This window comes from Nothobranchius furzeri, chromosome 12, assembly GCF_043380555.1.
Source record: "Nothobranchius furzeri strain GRZ-AD chromosome 12, NfurGRZ-RIMD1, whole genome shotgun sequence".
Classification (NCBI taxonomy): Eukaryota; Metazoa; Chordata; class Actinopteri; order Cyprinodontiformes; family Nothobranchiidae; genus Nothobranchius; species Nothobranchius furzeri.
This window is the reverse complement of record NC_091752.1, coordinates 36,376,314-36,399,994: the sequence shown is the minus strand read 5'-3', so window position 1 is coordinate 36,399,994 and position 23,681 is coordinate 36,376,314. Positions and strand designations below refer to the sequence as shown.

Genomic DNA, 23,681 nt, shown 5'->3' with positions numbered 1-23,681 from the left:
CTGAGCAGGAGCTGTTGACTGTTCCATGTTCTAGGCACAGGACTGGGTGATCATGGCTTCTCGGGCCAGGCACCATATGCTGCCTGGAATGAGCTACCGCTCTTTATTCGACAATCAACATCAGTGCATGTTTTTAATAGTTGCTTGAATACTCATTTTTATCGTTTGGCTTTCATGTGATATGGTTTTATTTTAATTGCTTGTGATATTTCCTTTTATTTATTTGTTTGTAATGATGTTTGGACCCCATAAAGATGGGTGGAAGGCGCTATACAAATAAAGTTTGATTGACTGATTGAAGTTTGAGGATGTTTTTACTGTCAGTGTTAAGAAACAATCAGGTGCTGTTGTGTTTGCTTGGAAAATCCTTTATACAAATGAAGCTATGAGTTAAAGAGCAAGTCACCCCCTACCAGAGTCTAACTCCACTCCCACTTCATGTTTGGAAAATGCAACAAACGCTGTTGCCTAGCAGACTGAGAGGGCGGAGCCGCTAACAAATACACACACACAGGCTCACAACAGCATTGTGACATCATAATGTACCAGTTTGCATCATAGCATACCTCTTAACCAATAGAGGTGGCAGATTAAAATTCAAATGCAGTGCAGAGTTTTTACCTGACAACGGCACAGCACTGACAGTTTTAGGCATAAAATTCAAATTTTAACTAAAATGCACTAAAGTACAAAACTATTGACTACACGTGTCTGCAGCATGATTAGACATGCATTTATATAGTTTATCAGCAAAAAAAAGTTGATTTGGGGGTGACTTGCTCTTTAAGTAGTAGGGTTCCAAAGCATGCAACAGGTGCAATTGAAGAAAAAAAAATCCTATTCAATTATAAAAGCAACAGACTTTTTCTATAGAGGCATTAAAGTTTATATTATACATTTGAAATTGTTAAAAAATTTGAGAATTTACACTAGGGTTGATAGTGGTAGAGGTTTATGCCCTCTTCAGTCTGTCACAGTTGTTGTGTCCTTGGGCTAGACACCTGACCCTCCTTGCCAGCTGGTGGTGGTCGGAGGGCCTGCCTGATGATTACAATTTATGACTTAAAAAGATTTCAATAGTTTTTTCTTTTAAAAAAAGTCACATTTTATATTTGCAGGTTGCTGCTCTCTTATCAAACATTCTGTGAGGTAAGCAGCACTTTTGTATTGCTGTTTTTTAAAGAGCTTTATGAACAAAATGGCATTTAAATACAAAGAGGTCAGCTTGTATATTCCCTCTTGTATGTAAAAAGATGCTGGTTTCCTTTGTTGTTTGTTTTGTTTTTGTTGTCTTAATGCATTAATGATTGATCTAGCCACTATAGGCTTCAAACGGACACGCCTTTTTGTTTTTTATTTATTGACGTTATTCACAAATACAAACATATCACATTTGGTAAACAATTACAAATGTGAATCTTTGAAATAGAAGAATGCATAAAAGGAAAGAAAGGATGGAAAAAAGAAGACAGAAAGATAAGATGAAGCGGCGTCAAATTTCAATTTGCGTAAGCGCGTACGTTAGGAGGCAGAAGCACGCTCCACCCTTTGACTCCGCCCTAAAAAGCGCGCGCCCTCTACGTTGAGTAGACTGTCAACAGTCTCCAGTTGCCGTTACCGTAAACAAGAGCAACTCAAGCTGAAACGGACGACGTGGAGCCGTCGGAGAGGCGCATGGATTTATAGACTTTCTCCGCTGATTCTGGAGTGACTATTAGCTGACGAACGACTGCCGAAACCAAGTAAGTTTCAACCCGCCTGCAGGACTTTAGTGTCTAAACATATAATTATGTCGCCTTGACAAAAGAAGTGCGTTAACACCGGTTCTTGGGAGTTTCTGTGAGAGGAGCGGGAGTGAGGCGCTTTTAAAGAGGAAATAGTGATTCAATCGAGACTTTTAGGATAATAAGTGTAGATATGAAAAGGAAACAAAAACACCGAAGGAGGTAAAAAGTGTATCAAGTCATTTTAATTACCTCCGTCACGTTATCGGTGTGGACGTTTAAAACAACAATAATAATTCCTGTGCATTGTTTAGTTGAATTAATCACCACGTATCTTAAATTAGGAAAAGGTACAACCGTTTGGAAAAGGGTAGAGTTGCATGAAGTGGATACAGAAGGGAGATTTTGAGTTGTTCCACACAGAGCATACGGGTTCCTGTGTGTTGATGTAACAGGATGTTCCACAATTAACTACCGGTTTTTACATTTTTTGTCTTTCTCAAGATGAAGATACGTTAACGATTTCTGGTAAAGTTGCTTCTATTTGTCCAAAAATATATTTGTATACCATATTAAAAGTTACAAGAGCACAACTTTAGTGACGAAAGGTAAACGTGAATTCGGCATTCAATTCGATTTCAATTCGTTTATTTATATAGCACCAACTCACGACAAGAGTCGTCTCAAGGCACTTCACATAATAAACATTCCAATTCAGGTCAGTTCATTTAGCCAATCAGAAATAATGTTTCCTATATAAGGAACCCAGCAAATTGCATCAAGTGACTATACAGCAATCCTCATACTAAGCAAGCATAAAGCGACAGTGGAGAGGAAAACTCCCTTTTAACAGGAAGAAACCTCCAGAGGATCCTGGCTCAGTCTAAGCAGCCATCCTCCACGACTCACTGGGGATCGAGAAGACAGAGCAGGCACACATGCAGGCGCGCGCGCACACACACACACACACACACACACACACACACACACTTCGTACACATTCGTAGATCCCTTTTGGAAAAATGTTTTCAGATTCCTTCAAACCAAAAGGATGAAACGCAGACTTCTCTTTTCTCTCGTATCATCAAGTTTAAAGTCATGTGAGCAACATTTCCCAAGCTTTCTGAACACATGTGTCACATCTCCAGCTCCAGCGTGTTTGGACAGAAATGGTCAGACTGAGTTTCCGTAATCCACTATAAAGCTTGTTTCCATTAAAAAAATAACCTTCTGGAGAAAGTTAATCCCATTACATCCATAATTAACACAAATAAAGGTAGCTTAGATTGTTAAATATAAGCAACTTGAGATTTTGAAGGAGAAAGTTAGAACAAAGCTATTTTGTTTAATATTTTCTCTCAGTTCTTCCACCATTATAAAGTTAATATCTTACAGGTTTTCACCTTGCACAACCACTTCTAATGAAATTTCTTGCCATAGGTAGATCCATAATGAACAAGAATAAGGTAGTATTTATTTAATTACTTGGTTGTCACCTTTATTATTATTTTTTTTAAGAAAACAGTATTTTTTTCTTTTTTATATGCTATGTTAGCCACTGGTACTGTGTCATACTTTCTTGATTAAGTTTTAAACCAGACAAAACAGAATTTTTGTCCTTCTGTTAACTCATTCACAGCCAGCCGTTTCCTGATCTGAAAAGCCCTTCACTGCCAGCGTTTTTCAGCGTTTTCACTGTTTTTTTAAGAGTCACAGAACGTTGCGCTCTATGATGATGTCAATGCCAAAACTACCAAAACAACCAAAACAAAGAGTAGATTCAACTCTTACATCAGGAAGAATTCACGCGTTTCGAGCGTTATCCGTTCTTTCATAGTCTGTTGTCGAATTGTGATCAGCAGAAGCTTTTCCAGTTCACGCCTCACTTTTTTTTACAGCAGCGGCCCAAAACGGTCTCCTAACACAAGGATTTTCTGCTTGTTGATCACGTGATGTACATGGATGAAGATCGGCTTTAGAGCCGTGTTCTCACTGTGCGGGGGCTTGTTCCAATGCCCACACAGTAAAAAAAAAAAAAAAAGCAAATTATGACTTTAGTTGTCATTGGCAGTGAATGAGCTAAAACAGCTGGGGCTGTGGGGTTATTTCAGTGACCATTTAAGCCACCTGATTTCCTCTTTTTGAGTTGTCATTTTCCTGCATCATGTTTGCAAAGGTTACTTTTGTTTTATTTACAAAGGCATGCAATGTGTAAAGTACGATTACTGTAATTCATAAAAACCCATTTTTTCTGAGGCTGAGTATATTTGGATGCGTGGGTAATCAGCCAGAAAATAAGAGATTGTTTAATGTCCTATTTCTGAAATTGTGTCCCATCCTCAGAAGATGTATGGGTCCTTTTTCAATCTTGGAGCTGATAGGATTTCATTAGACTACTTGGCCAAATCTGGGTCAGTTGAGAGTTTGATAAGATTGGGTCTAAAAGAGCCACTGGTATCAGTTGTTTGACTTTGCAGTGAGAAGGTGAGTTATGTACCCTTGCGTGTCCAATGTTGACAGAAGAACCTCAGGAAAACTATTAAACCGTAAAGTTTTAGAAATGCACTTCCTAGAAAAGTTGCCACGCAAGTATTTTTGTGCACTTTACAAACGGAACGTCAATTTGGCATGTAGTAACGTGCGTACTTCTGCTGTGAACTCTCAGGAATTTTCTGTGCTTCGCTCACACATTATAAAGTTCAGTTGGCTGTTTTAGAATGATCTCAAGAGACGAGTTAAGAACCCAGGTGTTCTGAAGTGAGAAGTAGTTGAAGGATGCTGGGCTTCTTGTCACAGACATTTTATAGAAACATTCTGTTAACATATTAATTACATATTTCTCTTCTTAAGAAACTCAAGCCCAAATTAATGGACCCTGAAAGGGACATTTTGTAATAGTTCGTCATGTTTAGTTCAGTCAGCTCAGCTCTGAATTCAATCTAATTAGGCCTGACAAGTGGAGAAAAGAAGCCATCAATAATGGAGCTCTAATACAGTATTTCACCATGGAGACGGGTAAATAAAGAGTAATGACTCCATTTGAATCTATCTGAGCTTCTTACCGCATGCCACAGGGATAATAGGAAGCATGTAGAATGAACAGCAGCTGATTCTATTAGATTGATACTTTTCATTAGCTTTTTTTTTCCATTTGAACTTCTCTTAAATACTGGATATTACATTTATTTTGCTTTTTAGCTTAAAAATTTTATTGGACAAAATAATAACAAATTCAGATAAAAGTGTGGATCAAGCAAAGATTTACATTGTATACAGAACTTATCAGATCACTTTGATTTGAGTGGACAAAACGAACAGTACCTAGCAAAATCTGCCCAAATAACTATTATGGAAGTTTTTGATTAAAGCGTTGTAATGCTGCACGATATTAGGAAAACCTGCGATATTCAATCACAACGATTAATATTGTGATGACGATATTACTTGCGATAAATAAAAACTTGACTCAGGAACAAAAATCATCAAAAGCAAAGAAAAAAACTCATAAAAACGTGAAAATGTGAGGAAAGGGAAAAAGAAAATGAACAAGAAAAGGCAATCAGTGGATTCCGAATCAGCAAAAAGAGCAGAACAAAGCTAACTCAGGTGTTTGCTAACCATCAAAATTAAGTGCCGTCCGCCTCGGGGGCGGGCATCTGACCGATGAGAACCCACCCAATTGACCAAATGGGTGAAGACTCTATTTGCTTTGTTAAAAAAACATAATACTTCCATTTGATTGACAGAATACATTATGTGTAGCAAACATTTGAGCTGACCATTCACTGTGATATTTATCTGTTCTTTGCGATATGCATATTGCTCATGCTGATATCGCAATAACGATATTTTTACGATATATTGGGCAGCCCTAAATCAATGACATTTAAACTGGCTGTAGTTGATTGAAGCCTGTAACATTTAAACACATTGTTGAACAAAGCATGTTCACTTTTATTTCTGTATGTATCCAAGTTCAACATTCCTTTAACTTAGATTAGTTGATCTTCCAGGGAACAATCTTGTAAGCTTTGAGTGATGCCAGTACACTGTGTCCGTTAAACATCTAGCTATCTAGAATACAGATAAAATTAATTGACTTTTTTCTACATTTTTTTGCTGTTTGTTGTAGATCTTCTATGCGAAATCTTAGTCAATTTATTTAGATTTATATTTAATAAGTGAGCTTTTACGCCGGGGACACACTGGCCGCCGGGAGGCGAAGCGCTCACGAAATTCGGCCGCTGCTCGCTGCTCCTCATTTCAGACCAGACGCTTGTTTCTCCGCTCCAGTCGAGGCGTGCCTCGTAGTTTTTCTTTTAACCACTTGGTGTCCTCCATTTCTTCTCTGCCTTTTCTCAGCTCTTTTCCTCGACACCCCCCTCCCCCTTGCTGTCTGTGTGTGTGTTTGCACGTGTGTGTGTGAACCCATGGTGTGAACCAGTTGTTAATAGCTGGCCTACGACTTTCTGCCTCTCTGTCCTGTTTGCTCCGGTTGAAAGACACCCAAAACCACACCCCCTTCACTTGGCCACACACACAAGTTCGCTGTGTGTGTGTTTGTGTTCGTGTGGTTTTTATGCAGCGCCTGTTTACAAACACATTTGACTATTGCGGAATTGTATTTTGAAATGCCTTATTTTGTTAAATTTACCGGACTGCCTCTTATGTCTAGGTTTGACTTCCTGCCAGAATTGACGCAGTGCACCCGCGGCACGCGACAAAAATAGAGCAGACGTCTATGGCAAGCCAAATGAGCATTTATTCTGATATCAGGATATCAGCCAGCATTGTCATGAACATGTAAGCCATTTCTGTCCACTAGTTAACTAGTTAGACATGTTTGTGTCAACTAGTTAAATAGTGACAGCCTAAATGTCAACTAGTTAACTAGTAAGGCCTAAATTCTCTCTAGTTAACTAGTTAAAATGTTTCATATCTTACTAGTTAACTAGTATTGCTCAGTGTGTTCACTAGTTAACTAGTGGACAGATCAATGTCCACTAGTTAACTAGTTAAAACACATTTAGTTTTTACTAGTCAACTAGTAAGGTACAAAAACTTGTACTAGCTGACTACTGAATGTAAAAATCCCACTTGTTAACTTTGCCCAATTTGGCCAGCCACTTGAGCATTAATTCTGATATCTTGTCAACAGGTCAACTAGTTAACTAGTGAGGGTCAAACTGTACACGCTAGTTAACTAGTGAACACATTTTGACCTTCACTAGTTAACTAGTTGACACAAAAATGGCTCATTAGTTAACTAGTAAAGGCCAAAATGCATACCAGTCAGCTAGTTGAAGGTATTTGTGTCTCACTAGTTAACTAGTCAGGGTCAAAATGAGCCCACCAGTTAACTAGTGGGAGACGGAAATGTTCACTAGTTAACTAGTGAACACATTTTGGCTTCACTAGTTAACTAGGTGACACAAAAATGGCTCACTAGTTAACTAGTAAAGGCCAAAATGCATACCAGTCAGCTAGTTGAAGGTTTTTGTGTCTCACTAGTTAACTAGTGATGGCCAAAATGTGCACACCAGTTAACTAGTGACAGAAGAAATGCCCACTAGTTGACAAGTGAACACATTTTGGCTTCCTAGTTAACTAGGTGACACAAAAATGGCTCACTAGTTAACTAGTAAGGGCTAAAATGCATACCAGTCAGCTAGTTGAAGGTTTTTGTGTCTCACTAGTTAACTAGTGACAGTTCAAAGTGTCCACATGTTCACTAGTGAAGGCAAAACTCCTAACTAGTTAAGTAGTTGGAGTAGGTCAGTGCCACTAGTTAACTAGTGAACCATTAAAAACTCACTAGCTAGCTAGTTGATTGTAGCAGGCTCACTAGTTACCTAGTTGATGCATCCATTGTCCAAACTAGTTAACTAGTGAGGACATAAATGTATACTAGTAAACTAGTTCAAGCCTACATTCACACTAGCTAGCTAGTTGCACAGAATTCTAATTAGGAGGCAGAGAATTTCTCAAATTGAGGCTTTCTATTGGCTCACTATGTTAAAATAAAATATGACAACCAATCACAGTGTGGAATTTTGCAAAATCCCACCCCAAACATTTGCATGCGGCACACAAGTTAACATGCTGGCCAGAGGAACCTCAGCTAGTGAACTAGTAGTGGCTTCAGTGTGACACTTACATGTAAACTTGTGAAGGCGGAACTGCTCACTAGTTAACTAGAGAGGGTACAAATGTCCACTAGTTAACTAGTGAGGTGCAAAATAAGTGTCACTAGTTCACTAGTGGGCCCCAAAATGCCCACAAGTTAACTAGTAAGGTGCGGATATGCTCACTAGTTAACTAGTGAGGTGCAGATTTGCTCACTAGTTAACTAGTGCACCCTTAAGCGCCCACTAGTTAACTAGTAAGGTGCAAAAAAGCATCACTAGTTAACTTGTAAAGTGCAGATATGCTCACTAGTTAACTAGTGGGCCCCAAAAAACCAACTAGTTAACTAGTAGGGTGCGGATTTGCTCACTAGTTAACTAGTGAGGCGCAGATATGCTCACTAGTTAACTAGTGACGTGCGGATTTGCTTACTAGTTAACTAGTGAGGCGCAGATATGCTCACTGGTTAACTAGTGAGGTGCGGATTTGCTCACTAGTTAACTAGTGAGGTGCAGATTTGCTCACTAGTTAACTAGTGAGGTGCAGATTTGCTCACTAGTTAACTAGTGAGGTGCGGATTTGCTCACTAGTTAACTAGTGAGGTGCGGATTTGCTCACTAGTTAACTAGTGAGGTGTAGATATGCTCACTAGTTAACTAGTGAGCATATCTGCACCTCACTAGTACCTCACTAGTTAACTAGTGAGCATATCTGCACCTCACTAGTTAACTAGTGAGGTGCGGATTTGCTCACTAGTTAACTAGTTACATCTAAAAACACATACAAGCTGACCATTTTTGTCCACTAGTTAACTAGTGGAACAACTGAAATTTCACCACTTTACATGTGTGGCAGTGCAGCAGCTCACTAGTTAACTAGTGCCTGAAACACAAATTATGCATATTCTAATGAGAAGGCGGGCAGAAGACTCCTGTTGGGTATAAGAATCCCACCCAGTCTAAAACGTATGTGCTGTGGCCTCACAATCACATACTGATGGGTGTCCCTGAGCGCCAAGGCTTGAACTCATTAGTCATGGTTTGACACCTACTGGTTGGTCGTTGCGGCGGGTTCGAATCCAGCAGATGGCATTCCGCAATTGCTGTAACATTATTTATTTTCTCTTTGTGTTGTAATGTTCAAAGTTTTATTGTTTTACTGCTTTTATTCCCCCCTCCCAAATCAAGTAAAGCACCTCGTTTGGTGTAGTGTAAGGGAGATCAGTTGGCGAGTTCAAGTCCCATTGAGGAGAATTGGAATTTAGTGTGCCAGCAATTTTATTGTAGTTCATTTTTGTTTGGTATTGAAAGTTTGGTATTGAAAAAGGCTATATTAAAAATAATTATATATATATATATGTATATATATATATATATATATATATATATATATATATATACATACATCCATCCACCCATCTTCCCAAGAAATAGATCAAATGACACTGAGGGAAAAAACTGTGGTTATTTTGGAGAGGGTGCTCGCTGCAAAACCACAAAGGCGGAGCTGCACCCCGCCCATTCACGCAAACTCAGCCTAGCCCACTGACTTCCGTTTTTGTTTTCAGCTTTATCGCAAACTGACCTGACCCACATGAATTACGGCTGTTACTAGTTTACAGTCGTTAATGCTATGTTCTATGCTCCAATTAAACAAGATAAATATAACTTGATACATGACAAAGACTGAATATATCTCGAAATGAAAAGGTTTCTTTTAGCGAATATCTGCCTACAGCTGGTCTAACAAAAGTGGTGTACAACAGCACTTCAGTCTATTGAATGGCTTCTGGTGGTCTAGTGGTAAAATCATCTGAGATGGTTTTTGCTTTCCCCTCAGCTGTTGCTGGTTCGATTCTCGGTGGGGTCGTCAGCAGTCTATTTAGCCAGCTGATACATTCAATTTGTTTATATTTTAGTTGTAATGTTTATTTTCAGCAAAATATTTATGTCGCTAAAAGTTCTTTGAATTTGGTCATTCCTAAACAGCATTTTAGTTGAAACTCTGCTCACAAATGGACTCACACTGGCTAAATAAACGAATAAATAAATAAAAAAACACATTATATGTTAAACGGTATACCAGTAAATTGTTGTAAACATAGTACTGGCAAGTGTAGCTAGAAATGAAGAAAAGAGGTTGTAAACTACCTAAAACTTACACTACTGGGAGGCGAAACAGCATGTCAACCTGACTCCATAACCACTACACCACCACATCTGTTATAAATCAAGTGGCGTTACATGTAATTGTGCTTCCCAGTGTGTCTCTGAGATGGGATGTATGGTTTATTGGCGGTGTCTCAGTAGAAGTCATTTCAGAAATAATTTGTCAGAAAATTCACAGAATATCCAGATTTGAGAACCAAGACCAGACCCGCTTCGGGGGAGGAGACCAAATTGAAGCTGAGATGGGAGGAAAATGCATGAATGAGGCTAAAAATGGCTTTGGCGTGTTTCTTATGAGGAAATGACAATATAACATGATTAAAAGTCCCAAAAGTTAGATTTTTAATTATATGGAACCTTTACAAAAACTGTTCAATTAACTTCTCTACTCCGTCCTCAATCTCGCATTTTTTAGCTACAACACCCTCTTTGATTCCAGAATGCTATCAAGTCTGACAACTGGAAGGAATTAGACTGACTCTGATGGAATGGGCGGGGCTGATTCTGGAATGGGCGGGGCTGACTCTGGTGCAGCTCCACCTTCTGGTGCAGCTCCGCCTTTGTGGTTCTGCAGCGAGCACCACTTGTTATTTTGAGCTAGTACCAGAAGACAGTGTAACCTTTTTTAGTTCTCTCCAGTCAAAACAAAACTTTAGACTTTTTTCTTTTTTTAATTTAACAGGGAACAGCAATCAATTGAACAGGGAACTGCAACCAGTAGTCACACAACAAAATAAAATCACACAAACAAAATAAAGTTACTCTCCTCTTTTCTTGGTGTCTGAAAAGGGCAGGGAAAACCATCAGACTCCAGTCACCCATCGAATGGACTCTTCACCCTCCTGCCCTCTGGGAAGCGCTACAGGAGCCTATGGACTAAGACTACCAGGTCCCGAAACAGTTTCTTCCCCACAGCTGTCAGACTCCTAAACTCTGCCTGCTGACATAACACCCCAAACCAGCAGCACCCTACATAAACTCTGTAGAAACAAGAAAGCCCTGCAAATCGATGCAGAGCGTCGCGGGATATGCCTGACTGGTCATATATATTACCTCTCATGACACTGACCTCTGACCCTATGAGCTTGTGTATGTGACGAGTTTATTTACCTTTGATAGGGAGTTATGACCTCTGATTTTGTCAAAATCCTTCAACCCGTTCAGGAGATATTGCACACAAAAGCCAAATTTTCATATATACGGCCTCACACAACCTTGACCTTTGACCCTATGAGGTTTTGTACCTCATGAGTTTATTTACCTTAGATAGGGAGTTCTCACCTGCGATTTGGTCAAAGTATTTCAACCTGTTCAGAAGATATTGCACACAAAAAACAATTTTTCATATATACGGCCTCACACGACCTTTACCTTTGACCCTATGAGGTTGTGACCTGATCAGTTTATCTACCTTTGATAGGGAGCTATCACCTCTGATTTGGTCAAAATCATTCAACCCGTTCAGGCAATTTTTGATATATATATATATATATATATATATATATGACCTCACACGACCTTGACCTTTGACCCTATGACCTTGTGTTCCTAATCAGTTCATGTACCCTTCATAGTAATAAAATACACAGGCGAGGGTCCGACTCTCTGGAGGACGCCATGTTGGATTCTATGTTTATTTAGCTGTATTTATGGTTTTGCTGGTGGTTTTTGACTCCTTTGAAAACTGTGCAACAACACTCTTCTTCTTCCTTTTCTTGTGTGTTATTTGGCGGATGGCACTCAACATAAAAAGATGCATTTCTCAAACAATTAATGTATTGGAGCGTGAACCAGAGTCATTAATCTCATATCCTAATTTGAGAGTTACAGCTAGAGTCCAGAGGGTTTTGTTGGCTTTATAAGCATTAGTTAGTAAGGTCCTCACTTGAACAAAAAATACAGCTTGTTTGCAGTGACTTTGGTATTTACTACCCCCTATTGCCAGAAATCTACACACTTTCCCTTTAAGCACGTTGTCTCTTTAAGACTGGTCCTGGGTGACATTGGAGTTTACAGGGAGGCCGTAGAAATTCTCTGTCTGGATATTTATTGTGGAGATTAATGGACTAAAATGGGTTGCTGCACCGTGACTGTCTTCTCCTTTTTTTGGAGAGTAAAAACTATATTTTGGTTTTTAAATGCTGCCGCTGCACCGTGTTAAGAAATCATATTACTGGTTGGTTCGAAATGGGTTGAAATGTTCACATTTCTTCTTTGCTTTACATGCTGATCACTAAAGCGTGCTTTAATTAATATTGCGTTTTCGTAAAACGTAAGAGCAAACAAGGGGGATTTTAATTGACAAAAATAATAAAATCAGCACATTTCCAAGCCAACTGCGGTTAACAGTGGCACGTCGGCTTGAAAAATATCTCCTTTTTGCCGTAAATAACACACATTTCATAGCTGTTGTGGGTTATGTATGTGTTCATCAGTATTTGAGAATTGTAACTTTGGGGAGCGGGTCGTAATTGTGGGCTTTTAATGCGGTGCTGTCTGTGGCGAGGTGTTGGTAGGGTCTGATCGGAGCTGCAGCCAGAGCGTTTCTCCCGACCAGCGGCTGCTGGGAGCTGGTCCACGGTGAAGCAGCCCACGCAGCCGAACGAGGGCTTCCCGGCTCTACCTAAGAGCTGACCGCAGCGGCCCAGACGACCGCGGGCCAGCGACCCGAGAAATAACATGGGGAGTCCTGCTGCTGCCTGCTGTTGTTTGTTTTCCGTAGTAAATACCTGAATATGCAGAGACTCAACAGGTCATTCAGTTGTATGGTATCATTCAGATGATCAAATGAAATGTTGCAACATTAATATCAGTTTACCTGATCTTGATCAATAATCACATTGATGAATTGGTGCATGAATAACTACAGACCCTGCTTCCTGCAGCAGCTTTTTCTGCTCTAGATTTATGATCTGCTATTTGTATATTTCAACGAATAAGACGGAAATGGCATTAATTATTTAGATTTATTTGTGGATTTTTTTGTCGATGTTAACCCTGTTGTGTCTCAGTTCATGAAGCTGTTTTCAATGTTTCCCGCTTTGCGAGCAGCTGATTGTGCAGCAGATGGCCGCGGACATGATCAATTTCGAAGTGCTAGTTCTGGATCAAGAGAAAGCCTGCTGTGCTGTGCCGATGATTTTATTTTGCGAGGATGGATTGGGGAAGGGGGACACACATGCTTAAATATCGACTGTCGGCAATAATCAGATTCATACTCATAAAATACTTGTTTACATGTTTTGTGTGTGTGTGTGTGTGTGTGTGTGTGTGTGTGTGTGTGTGTGTGTGCGTGCGTGCGTGCGTGTGTGTGTAACTCTGCCCACTAATCCGTTACGTATTTTGTTTCTTGTTGACATAAATACAAAAATTATGCAAAAGAAAAGAAGTGAAATAATGTACAAGACTAAAGTATATTAACCAGGATCGAACCCGCGACCTTCGCCATTGCAGGCGAACGCGTTAGTCACTACACCACCAGTGCTATGTGCGAAATCTCTTTGCAAATTTATCCCTTCAAAACACCATGAGTGCTGGCAGGCTTTACAGCAACGTATGTAAAATAGAGCCTTTTTTATTATTATAAACTTGTCGCTTCCGTACAAATGTGAAACAATATATCTGACGGAGATTTCTGCGGAGTTTCTGCACTTTCCTGTCAACAGAAACAGACATGCTGTCTGCCGCTGCCTTCCGCCTCCAGGCTTTTTCAGACTAATAACTGAAAACTAAAGACTGTACACGTTAACTGAACAAAGATTACAGCAATACACCACAACTTTCTCGCTACAAATGTCGTCAAAACATATTTATATGCTCAAACAATCTTAGTTTATCAAATTTTCTCTTAGAACAGCCTAAACAGAGTCCGCCATACTTTCTCTGTTTCTCAGTCCTACATGGACCAATCACATTGCTGTTCTGCATTTCTTCATTTGCATGTAAAGGCCGGATTTGCTCACTAGCTAACTAGTGAGCAGTACAGCGGTCGAACTAGTTAACATGTTACACAGAATGCCAGCCAAGTGTGTATTTATTCAAATTCCACAAATTTACTAGTTTTAGGGGCATTTTTCTGCAGCTAGTTAACTAGTGACAGTGTTTTGTGTTCACTACTTAACATGTAAGGCTCAGTTTGCCCTCTATAAGCTACTGAGAAAAAATTATAATGCAGATATGCTCACTAGTTAACTAGTGAGTGCTTCCTGTCCCATTACAAGTGAACTAGAAAGGCCAAATATGTCAACTAGTTAACTAGTGAAGGTAAATTTGTCACTAGTTAACTAGTAAGAACACATTTTTACATAACAAGTAAACTAGATTGCTCCAAAAACAGCAACTAGTGTGCGTCTTGTGCGCACTAGTTAACTAGTGAGCATATCTGCACCTCACTAGTTAACTAGTGAGCATATCCGCACCTCACTAGTTAACTAGTGAGCAAATCTGCACCTCACTAGTTAACTAGTGAGCAAATCTGCACCTCACTAGTTAACTAGTGAGCAAATCCGCACCTCACTAGTTAACTAGTGAGCAAATCCGCACTTCACTAGTTAACTAGTGAGCAAATCCGCGCCTCACTAGTTAACTAGTAAGCAAATCCGCACTTCACTAGTTAACTAGTGAGCATATACGCGCCTCACTAGTTAACTAGTGAGCAAATCCGCACCCTACTAGTTAACTAGTTGGCGTTTTGGGGCCCACTAGTTAACTAGTGAGCATATCTGCACTTTACAAGTTAACTAGTGATGCTTTTTTGCACCTTACTAGTTAACTAGTGGGCGCTTTAGGGCACACTAGTTAACTAGTGAGCAAATCTGCACCTCACTAGTTAACTAGTGAGCAAATCCGCACATCACTAGTTAACTAGTGAGCATATCTGTGCCTCACTAGTTAACTAGTGAGCAAATCCGCACCCTACTAGTTAACTTGTTGACATTTTGGGGCCCACTAGTTAACTAGTGAGCATATCTGCACTTTACAAGTTCACTAGTGATGCTTTTTTGCACCTTACTAGTTAACTAGTGGGTGCTTTAGGGTGCACTAGTTAACTAGTGAGCAAATCTGCACCTCACTAGTTAACTAGTGAGCATATCCGCACCTTACTAGTTAACTTGTGGGCGATTTGGGGCCCACTAGTGAACTAGTGACACTTATTTTGCACCTCACTAGTTAACTAGTGGACATTTGTACCCTCTCTAGTTAACTAGTGAGCAGTTCCGCCTTCACAAGTTTACATGTAAGTGTCACACTGAAGCCACTACTAGTTCACTAGCTGAGGTTCCTCTGGCCAGCATGTTAACTTGTGTGCCGCATGCAAATGTTTGGGGTGGGATTTTACGAAATTCCGCACTGTGATTGGTTGTCATATTTTATTTTGACACAGGGAGCCAATAGAGAGTCTTAATTTGAGAAATTCTCCGCCTCCTAATTAGAATGCTGCGCAACTAGCTAGCTAGTGTGAATGTAGACTTGAACTAGTTTACTAGTATACATTTATGTCCTCACTAGTTAACTAGTTTGGACAATGGATGCATCAACTAGGTAACTAGTGAGCCTGCTGCCATCAACTAGCTAGCTAGTGAGTCATTAATGGTTCACTAGTTAACTAGTGGCACTGACCTACTCCAACTAGTTAACTAGTTAGGAGTTAAGCCTTCACTAGTTAACTAGTGTGCACATTTTGGCCATCAATAGTTAACTAGTGAGACACAAAAAACCTTCAACTAGCTGACTGGTATGCACTTTGGCCTTTACTAGTTAACTAGTGAGCCATCTATGTGTCAACTAGTTAACTAGTGAAGCCAAAATGTGTTCACTAGTTAACTAGTGCACATTTATGTCTACCACAAGTTAACTAGTGTGCACATTTTGGCCATCACTAGTTAACTAGTGAGACACAAAAACCTTCAACTAGCTGACTGGTGTGCATTTTGGTCTTTACTAGTTAACTAGTGAGCCATTTATGTGTCAACTAGTTAACTAGTGAAGCCAAAATATGTTCACTAGTTAACTAGTGCACATTTATGTCTACCACAAGTTAACTAGTGTGCACATTTTGACCCTCACTAGTTAACTAGTGAGACAAATACCTTCAACTAGCTGACTGGTATACATTTCTGCTTTTACTAGTTAACTAGTGAGCAGTTTTTGTGTCAACTAGTTAACTACTGAAGCCTAAATGTGTTCACTAGTTAACTAGTGCGCATTTCTGCTGCCACTAGTTAACTAGTGGGCACATTTTCACCCTCGATATTTAACTAGTTGACACAAACATGCCTAACTAGTTAACTAGTGGACAGAAATGGCTTACATGTTCATGACAATTCTGGCTGATATCCTGATATCAGAATAAATGCTCATTTGGCTTGCCATAGACGCCGAAACGATCGCTGCACAGCGCAGGCTGGAGCGCCGGCGCGCGGCGCTTCGGCGGCCCATGTGGTCTATAGAATAGGATAACAAGGGCGCTGAATGAAGGCGGTCCCCTTTTCGCGGCGCTTCGGTGGCCAGTGTGTCCCCGTCGTTAATCTCTTTATGTCTCTTCATCTTAGCCCTTCAATGCTAGTGCTTATAAATACCCCGAATTACTGCAGCGTTGCGTATCAGGGTGTTTGGAGTGGACAAGTGTTAGTGTTAGTTTCTGAAAGGGAAGGCCGTAAAAAAAAGGTGCTTCTACTAATTTTAAGATCAGTTAACCCATGGGTTCTCAAATACTGAATAAATCATAGCTGACTTGATTTTAGGTCTGCAGCTGTCAAATATTTTAGCATTCGAATATTCTCTCGAATCCTCTGTTGATTAATCAAATATTCTATTTGACGACATTTAAAGTGAAATGAGACTGTGGTCTCATTTAAGTATCTCAGGGTCTTGTTCACGATTGAGGGAAAGCTGGAGTGCGAGATCGATAGGCGGATTGGTGCTGCGTCTTCAGTGATGCGGGCGTTGTACCGATCTGTCATGGTGAAGAGAGAGCTGAGCCAGAAGGTAAAGCTCTCAATTTACCGGTCGATCTGCGTTCCTACCCTCACCTGTGGTCATGAGCTTTGGGTGGTGACCGAAAGAATGAGATCGCAGATGCAAGCGACCAAAATGAGTTTTCTCTTCAGGGTGGCTGGGCTTTCCCTTAGAGATTGGGTGAGAAGCTTGGTCATCCAGGAGGGGCTTGGGGTGGACCCGCTGCTCCTCCACATCGAGAGGAACCAGTTGAAGTGGCTCAGGCATCTGGTCAGGATGCCTCCCTGGTGAGGTATCCCGGGCCTTTCCAACTGGGAGGAGACCCAAGGGAAGACCCAGGACATACTGGAGTGTCTATGTCTCTCAGCTGTCTGTACGGACAGCCTGAAGTCTGGGCGTCTTGGCTTATGCTACTGCCCCTGCGACCCGACTCCGGAAAAGTGGCTGAAAATGGATGGGTGGAGACTGTGGTCTGTTGCTAAAAACATGAAAATAAAACAACAAAATTATAAAAGGTTCAATAATATGTATTAAATTCTTCTTTCCATCTGATATTTATAGTTAATATTTTATGGAAAAGGGTTGTTCTACGTTTTATTTTGTATTAATATCAATAATTTTACTCTAAATAGCTAAACTAAATAACCTAAATATATCCACATATGATCAGTAGAATTTTATGTATATTAAGTTTAATGCCTTTCAATGACATGCTGAGTAGCAAGCTATTGGAAATGCAAATAACATTTAAAATTAACTGGTCACAATGTAGTGGTGGCATATATATTGTGTTATGTATGGGTTGGCAACATAATCTAGTCTAAAATATATTCAAAGATAAAAGCATTTGTGAATTGGATTAGACACCTAAGCAAACAAATCCTTTGGATTCTTTGTCTGTTATCTGGCATGCTACTCATCAACAAAGTGATGCTGAGCAGTTTTTCTGGTTTTGTCAAATGAAGCATGGGCAAAACAATTCAGTATTGTCAAAACTAAAAATGCCTAAAGCCATTTTGAAAAGACACACCATGTCAGAAAATCTGACTAAAGCCTGATTCATGCTTCTCCGTCAGCTCCGCAAGGGACAGACACGGATTGATGGAAGCGTTTTGCTCTCATGTTTCTCCGTCTCCTGGGGAGTGTTGCAAAGCAATTCCCCACCAGGACAACAGAGGGCGTAGCTCTGTTCTGTGGTATCCTGTCATGTATCCGGTCCAAGATAGTGTGTTTATATTGTGTTATTTTTTGTATGTAAGAGACTTTTTAACATGACGAATTTGTCTCTCATCCTCCTCCACCTCTTCATGCGCTCCCCACCTCTAAACCCACATTTCCTGTCATTTCCGTCCACAAATAAAATGCTTGCTGTGCATCTTTTCAGTCCTCCAGTCACGGGGGAATTAAACGTTCATGTTTTTAGAGTTTTTTCGCGAGGTAGTCTTCAAGCTGCTCCGTGTCTACCGCTAGTTATCCTCGGCTCTCTTTAGTTTTTTGAGGGCTGGCGGTGTAGACGACAGCGGCGTCCTGACCAATCACAAGCTTGCGTTGTCCGTCTCGACTGACGGATGTTTAGAAAAGAGAGCTCGACTCCGTCCGTCCTTGCGGAGCTCTCCGGCAGGCCCGCAAGGACGTTGTGTGTCTCCACACTGACGCAGACGGAGAAGCATGAATCAGGCTTAATTCTGCTGCCACGGTGTGTTTTATGAATGCGCTGTGGTGGCATGGTGAAGCAGGAATTTTTTGGCATTCGTGCTGGCACACTTGATGGTAATGTTGCTGTAACACCAGACTGGTGAAGGCATATTATGCCTTGGTGCAACAGCAGGAGGTGTCATGATTATGTGGGTAGGGATGGGTACCGAATTTGGTAGTTCTTAACCAAAGAAGAAGAAGAGGAAGCATTCTGAAGTTTGGGTCCACTTCACTAAATGGGATGGGTAACTGGGTGATGATGAAACCGGCAACAACAACAACGATCTAAGTGAGGCATCATCATCATCTTAATTTGCTCCGGTAGGTAAATAAAATGTTTAAGATAAAGTTAGCTTGATATCATGAGAAATGTGATGCAGTGAGAAATGTATGAAGCTCTGAAGGTGACCAAGCCTTGCTGCTACTTGCTGCCATTTTTACACATTCATGTATGGCTAATAAAAATACAAACAACGGAACTCTGTTTGTTTTGCTTGTTGCAAGTAGTGACATATATATCTGTCAACCAATCTGCGGACTGTGTTGTTGCTCCGCCCTAACCATACCGCTCCAAATTTTTCTGGACCTAAAATAGAAGAGGGCCCAAAAAGTTGTGACTTGCGTGGTCCGGGTAGGTTGTCTGGACCGGAAATGAGCTATTAGCGATCCACAACATGGACTTTTATGCCACTTACACAGTAGCATCGGCTCCACTCTGTTCCGCCCACAGTGAGAGACTGAGAAAAACTGCTTCAGTCAGAGGTTCGTTGACTCCACAGCATCCAGAACATAATGAATCACGCATGCAGGAAGCCCCCGCAGGCTGATTCTTTTGCTACGTACACACTAGCATTGGCTCCACTCCGCTCCAGCCTGGCTGCATTCATTCCACACTGCCTTAGGAATGCAAACATGATTGAGCACATAGGCGGTCTGTGGCCTATGATGTCATGAGCACATGTCGGAGCACACGAGTAGGGCAAACGAGTGCGGAGAAGTCCGTGGCACCTCCATTATTAAACAAAAGCTGTCTGAGCAGTCTTGCTTTTGGAGACTCTGACTCTGATTTTGCATCCTGCTTTGCTGTTTCTGGCAGCATTGTGGTGTGCACATGTGTGTGGGCATGCATGCTCCTCACAGCAGTGAGACAGAGTAAAACGGCTTCAGTCAGAGGCTCCTTAACTCCACAGCATTCAGAATAGGGGTTGTACGAAATAGTCGACTAGTTGACTTCACGGCTCTGTAGTGACTTTTTATGCCTGTCATCAACTAGTCGCTGTCACGTGATAATGACTGACAAGATGCAGTCCTCGGAAAAGACAGCAGGTGATGAGCCCCTGCGCGTCTGGATCGAGGCGGAGGCGACGCGCTGTGCCAAAGCGTCGGTACTGACACCGGCGGTAAAACGGGCATTTAACCAAACCGTGACCTTTTCCCTCTTGCAATTTTACCTTCCCCTCACCCCCATCCTAATCTTAACCAGTTTGTGCATGCAAAGCTCTGATCGTTGACGCGCTCCAGACATTGCGTCCTGAGCACCGCCAAATCAGGTGTCACCACCTCAAAAACAAATTAAACACGCGATCGTTCATGTCGGCTCATTTCCTTTCATGTTATCTGTCTGTTATTTGTGCCTGATGCGTTTCGCTGCTGCGGAGCGAGGCGCTTCACCTGTTGTCCTCCGGTGACGCACCCCCAAGATTCCACTATCTCCACTCCGCTCCGCTCCGGCATGAACTCCGCAGCAAAAACGGTCCCGTTGTAGTCGGCCGGCGAGCAGCGGCACTCCGCTGTTTTTGCGGTCGGTAGATCTTTTAGAACTGCAGTTCAAAGGTAACTCATGAGGTGAATATATATGAACCCAGGTAGCAGTTTTTCTTTAGGATTGAGAGGAGATGCAGGAAGATAATAAACAGAGACAGGACAGAAAAATAGTCAAATAAAAACAAGTTAGTTTTTGTACCTGGTGGTTGCAACAAACAGACACCATTGAAGGTAATCAGAAGTGAGGAACAGAAAATGAAATAATAATTTTAATGTTTAGAGCAGCAGGAAAGGCTGCAGGCGCATCAGTGAGTTTGCGGCTGCTGCGCAGGGGGAGGGGGGAGAGGACTGAAGTAGGATGCAGAAACTACCGTTGTTAAAAGAGATGTGTTAACTTAGAAAATGTGGGCGCAATTTTAATTGTCAAAAACTCCAGCGAACCTACCGACCGAAACCCCCCCCCCCTCCCCCGCCGCCGCTTCCGGCGTATGACGTCATCAACGACTAGTCGAAGTCGACTCGACTTTCATTACTTGACTGTCGACTTTAAAAAAAAAATAAAGTCGTGCAGGCCCTAATTCATAATGAGCCCCTGCAACCTGATTCTAGCCGCCAATTGGAGCCTCACCCTAATGGTACACATGATTTTGAGCCGAGCAATCAGCCGGCAGTGGGTGTGTCTGCCCTGTTCGGCTCCAGGAAGACCGCCTCAGGAAGAGGGCTGAAAAGAAGCCTGGTTGCACACAGAAAAATCCAAGGCTACCCTAAATGAGAAAACCCCCAACCTGGTCCAGGCGGAGTGGAGCCGATGCTAGTGTGTAAGTGCCATTAGTTTAACCTCATATTGCATGCTAGTAAGTCATTATCCTACCCTAAGATGATTAGTGTTGGCTTCTAAAAACATCTGCTTATCAATACCTTTATGGTATCGTTCTTGTTCTCTTGATACAGTAGGTAAAACATTAAGCCATACTTCTTTTAAATCCTGCATTGTCTCTCAGTAACTTTAACTCAAAAATGCATTTGCTTTTTCTTCCTCCTTTTAGTTCAAGGTCATTAATTTTAGTACATCCTAAATTGGAGCCTGTGTGATACCCAGGAGTGCTGCTAATTATGGGAAATCTCATTATGTTTGTACTAAAACCACATTTTCACTAATAAGAGAGATCACTGCTGTACTTTTTATAGGAAATGTACATTTTCCAATGTTTTTGAAGCAACACCTAATGAATCCCATTAAAATCAAAACAGAATTTTTTATGTGACTGATGTTCTAGTGATAAAATTCAAGTGTAAATATAACAATTATCTGCATGATAATTTACTTTAGCCTCAGAGTTGTAATTATCACCAACACTTTATGGCTACCAGCAGCTTAACCCAGCTGATAACACTGACACATTTTGAAGGAAAGTTAATTATTTATCTGATGGATGTATTTGACTTTGGAGCTTTAGTTGCATAATACCCACATGATAGTTGAACAAAGCGTTGAAAACATAAACCACACAGATTAAAATTTATTTTGTGCAAGTTCTTTCACTAATGTAAACACTACTCTGCAATAGGCAGGAACTTACAAGCGTGACAAGGAAATGAAACGAGTTGGAAACTAGAAGCAAATAAACATTTCTGCAGTATGTAGGACATTGACACACATTTGCTTTGCAATTTGGCACGCTGTGGTAAAATTAATCCAAGATGGGTTGCAGCAATTGGATGCTGGGCAACCTGTCACAGATGCACCTTTATCTCTCTGAACATAGTCTATAACTTCATGTATAGCAGTTGTGAGAGGGGTTTTTCTTTTCCTGTATACAGTCTCCATGGATACTCCATCATCTAGAACACTAAACATAAAATTCTTGCCAAAACAAACTTTGTGGTCAGTATATTTTTGCTTTTAAGTAAACGAAAACAAGCCTATTGACAACTAAAATGTGCTCCTTGTTTCAATGAGTTTCCTTTCTTTCTTAAAATTTAATCAGATATATTTGTATATGCATGGCAGTTGTCAGTAAAATACAAGTATTTGCAGTTTAAGATTAACTACAGTAAAACATTTGTCACACATTTGCAATTGTTTGCAGTGTTTCTCCTTGTTTGCCCCAGACACACTTCCTTCTCAGTTTCTGAGGATGTGGATACTTTGTTTAGCCACTAAATAAAAGAGTGATGCTTTTGTGGGCCATAACTCATGCATCATCCAATAAAAATCTTTACAAAATTCTCAAGTGCATAAATAACTCTGGTTTACCAGAACAACAGCAGCACTTATTGAGGTTTTCATAACAGTGTAGAAAATCAGAACCATGGTGACACACACAAGTTATTATAAAACACCCACCCCTCTCTTTAACTGGTCATCAGCTTTATCATTGACCTGGCCATCACCTCATAAGGTTGGTAACCAGGAGGTAAAAGGAGTGCAGAATGTAGCATCTGAAGAATTTGATTAAAAAAAAACTTGAAAGAAGAGATTCATGTTGGTGGTAATAATAATAATAATATATTATTATTATATATTTTTATTTTTTATGTTGTTTTCAGAATGAAATCTGGCATTTTTGTTATGTGTTAACTTAGCATTGGACTGTTTATTACAAATTTTTTAAATTTAGATTCTGTTGAGTGCTAGTAAATGAGTCGTAGCCTGGGGCGAAGTGACCTTTTTCTTAGTGGGAGCCAGAGTGACAAGTATTTGTTGATAATGAGAAATTCTTGTCTATTTTTAGTTTGTGTGCATGAAGTATTATTGTCAGTCAGGCAGTCGCTCCTTTCTGTTTTTCATCACCTTTTTTTAGCTCGCCAAACTAAATTCCTGTTTCCCTACTGGACAAGAACTCTGCATCGTGTTGTTCAGATGAGTATAAAGAAGATGCATCATTGTCTACAAAATGGCAATATCCAAGTTTTAAACTTTCACCTAATCTGCATAGGTTGTTTGTTTTTATTTATTTATTTATTTTTACCATCACAAACAGAGAAGGTATGATTATTAATAAAAACAATAAATCATTAGTCAGTTCTGCTTTTCTGATTAAAGTTTACATGGACACAGTGGGACCTTTAGCCTGTGGTGTATTGTTGATATTTGGTGGGCAGACTGCAGCTCAGCTATCCTCTCTGCCACTTGCAACCCTCAGTCTATTTATGGCAGTCTTCTCTTTGCACTTTGTCACTAATGGGCCTCTGCTCCCTCATACCCCAACATCTTATTAGATTCTCCAAACGTTTGGTGTAGAGG

At 40.6% G+C, this 23,681-nt stretch overlaps 1 protein-coding gene and 1 long non-coding RNA gene across 2 annotated transcripts in view; one reads left to right on the top strand and one right to left on the bottom strand.

The window, feature by feature from the left end:
• The first annotated feature begins 1,606 nt into the window (after window positions 1-1,606).
• Window positions 1,607-23,681, top strand: part of b3gnt2b (UDP-GlcNAc:betaGal beta-1,3-N-acetylglucosaminyltransferase 2b) — a 38,923-nt gene continuing 16,848 nt past the window's right edge. Inside the window, exon 1 of the mRNA XM_015944982.3 lies at window positions 1,607-1,742. The gene's annotated coding sequence lies outside the window, so the exon portion shown is untranslated. The remainder of the gene's footprint in view (window positions 1,743-23,681) is intronic.
• The window catches only part of LOC139062122 (uncharacterized), a 175,784-nt gene continuing 175,194 nt past the window's right edge, over window positions 23,092-23,681 (bottom strand). Inside the window, exon 3 of the long non-coding RNA XR_011515704.1 lies at window positions 23,092-23,102. This is a non-coding gene — a long non-coding RNA (uncharacterized lncRNA). The remainder of the gene's footprint in view (window positions 23,103-23,681) is intronic.